We start from the raw sequence: 4,360 nt of genomic DNA on the forward strand, positions 1-4,360 counted from the left end.
TTTTCCTTGAAGGCCAGCTGTTTCACTGCTGTTCCACTTTCGGTGGTGGAGCAATATTTCCATCCTGAGTTAATACCTGACGTCAGGATTTAATGCCGGGAAAATGTGTGAGTAATTCAGGACAGTTTTCACATTTCAGACCACTTTTAGATCGAGAGATTTGAGCATTTTCTTCTAGAAACTTGAGTATCAGGTTTTGTAAAATGACCTGTTTAATCCTGTGAACCTTGCTGACAGAAGCTGCTGGACAAAGAGGCGTTTGTGTCTTACCTGGGGTTTTGTCCTGTGTCGCAAAGCTGAGACAGAGGAGGAAACAGGCCCAGGTGTGTATGGCTGACATGATTTTCCTTCAGCATGTACGACTCAGACACAGAAACACTTGCTATCAGTCCATGCTTCTTTTTCTGTGGTGATTTCAAGCGAGGGTTTTTGTGTCCTTCTGGCAGGTTTTTCCTTGGATCTCACTGGGTGGTTTGGCATCACACACACAAACACAAGGAAAAAGCATAATTAGAGGCCCATTCCAGATGGACACAGTGAGACACAGTGGAAACGTGACAGAACATGTGCAGCTTTCCGAGGAGAACTCAGGTTTGAACCTCTGTCTTCACTCTCAAAACTCCCTTTTCATCACAAAAAATAACACTGAGATGTGCAGCTGAAGCACTCATTCTTCTGCCACACACTCCTAAAACCTGTAAGCCTTTTTCTTTTTATCTAAGTCACATCTATCAGGTATATCTTATCCTCCATATTGAGCCTTTCTTTAAGCTCTTGTGTGGTTTCATAGGCGTGAGGGAAGAGGATACATCTTTTCACGCACAATAAATTCCTCTCGCGTTATCTTTACGATATCTTAACTTTCCTAAACAAACAGGTGAACTTGGTACCTGCATGACTTATAATAAAGATGTCAATAGGTCTTAAATAGATAAGGTAGGTTACTACTGTTTGAGACTCAGAAAATAAGTTTTGCGACGTTTGTTGGCAGGGGTTGCGCCAGGCGTGCAGCCGCTGACAGTTTCAGGAATGTGTTTACCTTGGATCCTTCCAGCATTAGAGCTGGGGACAATACTCTCTTTAAGTGTTATACACTCCAGCAGAAGCACATTATTTATGATTAAGTTGTCATTGCTTTTCTGTTGGCTGTAGAAGAAGGGCAGCACTTGGATTTTTCCAAATATTTCCTCTTGGTAACAGAGCAGAAGTGTGGCAACAGCTGCATGGGAGCGCTAAATGAGAAGTGCGTTTTGCTTTGTTGCTTATGTCCTGTTACAAAACAAGTTTGCCCATTTTTCTGAAAGAGTTGACAGATAACCTTTGTCCCTTTGACCTAAAAGACTACACCTTTGGAATACAGAAAGTTTCAGTTAAGAGTGTCGGTGCAAATGTGCACGAAAACGCAGAAATCAATACATTTCACGACTTTGACGCCAAAATGATTTGACTTTTCAGGGTCAAATGAGGTGAGGAGAAGCATGTTTACCTCCCAGAGGACATCTCATTGTGTCCTTCTCATTTAAGTAGAGTACAGAAGAATGGAAGAAAACCTATTTTAGATACCATTTTTATAACACATTTAGACACTGAGTATAACTCCTTTACCTCATTAGTGCCAGATATATTAAACCTTACATTAAAATGCATTCATCACATTACATGTAATACAACAAGTCAATGAACTGTTCACCTGTCCCTCCTCCCATACATTAAGGTATGCGGCATGCACCGACCAGTATAAAGAGTAGAATATATCATGAAGAGAGTCACGGTGCAGTGACACGTTACTCACAGTAACTCTATTTAACCTCTTATTCTGTATTTATAGTAAGAATAACTTTTTACCTCGAAAAGAAACACTAAGACGTTTTAGTGCTTAGACTTATTCTGTTCCACCCAATTAATAAAAAACCTCAACTTTAACACGCTTGCAACAATCTTAATAACAGAGATAAGAAAATAAATGCTGCAAGCTTAAAGTGTACCATAATAAAGTCTTCACATAAACCAACTCTCTAACCATCACAACAGTTCAGCTGCTCCTGAAGCATCTTTCATCAAAGCTCACTGATTTAAGTTTGTGGCTCACCAACTCAATCCTTTAAATGAATGAAATCCATGTTTTTAGAAGTTTCACTGCATCTAAAAATGTTAGGAATTACCTTGTCGTAGCTGCTGACTCAGAAAATAATCAGTTTGAGTTCTTCTTGACCTTAAACTGCTCCCTTAGTTGGTATCTTTCTGTAATAGAAGTAGTCTTCCTAAAATAGTATTATATATTTGAATAAATGGAAAGCAATAACTTACAGGAGCTCCTGGATATCCTCAGTAAAACCTCTCCTGGAGTCCACAAAGGAACACTTTTTATAGACCTGATGTATCTCCCAGAGCTGCTACAGGTCTAAAATCAGTGCCATCTGTCAGTGACGTGCCGGGAAATGTAAGTGAAAGCTGAGAAAACACTTACAGTGACCTTACTTCAGAGGAAATCCAGAATAAAAAAAAATAAAAAAGAGGAAGAGGATCCGAGTGTGTGGCTCCCTGAGGCTGACTGAGTGTTAGCCTGACTGGACCAACAGGTTATTTAGAGAATAGGCAGCACACACACACTCCTACACAAACATTTCACCACACACATGGCTCTACTGGGAGGGTAAGGTCGCTCCTCATACACACACACCCTCTGAATGGGTGGAGTTTGGTTCTGATTGGCACACACACACACACACACACACACACACACACACACACGACCCTCTCTATAGGCGTCTGGGTTTGCGCGGCAGCTCCATCAAATGTCAGGGGGGTTTGCTTTCAAAGAGCAGAGCCGTTTTAGTGCATGCTGTTTACCAGGTGCTGTGTACTGTATGACAAACGACCATCCATGCTGACACCGTGGCTCCAACATCAGGAGATCAGATGTGGGTTTAGACTTGAGTCATCTTGCGTCGTTATGTTGTATTCATGTAGGAAAAGTGAAACAATCTCATGTGCTGATGAGTAATTTCATCTGGGAACTTTTTGTACATTGTTCTCCTTTTCAGAGAAGTTACTCACCCCTGTAAGTTGGACCTAATCAAACCAGTCTGAACTTCGTGTTGGGAGTTACCGTAAGTGTCAGTAAAGACGGAGGGAGGGACTTTACCCTCTTATCTTTTAGCACATAATTATTGCAATCTCTGATAAGACGATAATAATGGCGCTGCATTCTTAACTGTCAAACAGAAGCATAATGGTTGTTTTCACTGTTGATCTGCAGTGCATACCTTTAGGAAATCCACGGACCAACCAAAACAAGGCCTGAATAAACAACCAACCACAGCTGACATAAGGGCAAATAGATAAATGTGAATCTGATTAAAAGATTCCTTTCAAAATAGTTGTTGTTTATGACCCTAAGAATACTTTACTCGTCATAAAACAAAAGACACTTTATAATATGAAGCACAAAGTTGGATTTACTTAAGCACAAGTGTAAAAATGCTTTATACCTTAAGATGAATCCTTGTGGTTTAATGTAGTGTATTTCATCTTACCAACATGAGGTTATGAAACATCTAACAAACAATTCAAACAAAATGTCTTCTAAGACCAATAAGTCTTGCACAAAGTTCATTTTCATTGTCCTGATCGTGTCTGATTATTGGGAAGACTGTGAATAAGAGGGTTAATGTTTTCTTTGGAAACTATGGAGCAAAAGATTCAATCCTAATTCACATGAAGTCATCCTCCTTTCCTGGAAGTTTTTCAAGTACGAAATTCTTTCACCTTTCATTGCTCATCTTACCTCAGTGATGTAAACGTGTGCTCCAGGTGTGTCAGTACGCTGTGATGTCACTGATGGGTGTGGTTGCAGTTTCAACCAGAGGGCAGTGAAACCATGCATGACTTAAACTTACTACATATTCTTTGTTGTATTGATCCTAATGCATCACGTTTTGTGTGCCTTGGGATCATAACGTTGTAAATTATGCAAAAATAAATCAAAACATTTCAACAACCCCGATGGTGCAACACAGTTGAATCTGCATGGGATTTAATTCTAATTGCCAAAAACCACATCAAACAACTACATTTGCATTGGTGTGTTTGTTTGCAGCCACACAGCTTGTTCAACTCGGCATGTGTGTGTGTGTGTGTGTGTGTGTGTGTGTGTGTGTGTGTGTGTGTGTGTGTGTGTGTGTGTGTGTGTGTGTGTGTGTTTGGTTTGTCTTATTGTTATGTCTTCCAGAGGTGTAAACTGAGGAAGTGGTGAGGCTGGATTAGGTGCAGCTCGCCTCACTCCAGTTGAGATCCAATCCGGGCCGATTGTCATGCATAAATGACAAACCTCTGCATACACACACACACACATAATGTG

General features: G+C 40.4%; 1 protein-coding gene across 1 annotated transcript in view; it reads left to right on the top strand.

Annotated features, from left to right (window-relative positions):
* The first annotated feature begins 362 nt into the window (after positions 1-362).
* Positions 363-4,360, top strand: part of LOC134883823 (gamma-aminobutyric acid receptor subunit rho-3-like) — a 19,998-nt gene continuing 16,000 nt past the window's right edge. The window contains exon 1 of the mRNA XM_063912261.1: positions 363-591. The gene's annotated coding sequence lies outside the window, so the exon portion shown is untranslated. The remainder of the gene's footprint in view (positions 592-4,360) is intronic.

This window comes from Eleginops maclovinus, chromosome 21, assembly GCF_036324505.1.
Source record: "Eleginops maclovinus isolate JMC-PN-2008 ecotype Puerto Natales chromosome 21, JC_Emac_rtc_rv5, whole genome shotgun sequence".
Classification (NCBI taxonomy): Eukaryota; Metazoa; Chordata; class Actinopteri; order Perciformes; family Eleginopidae; genus Eleginops; species Eleginops maclovinus.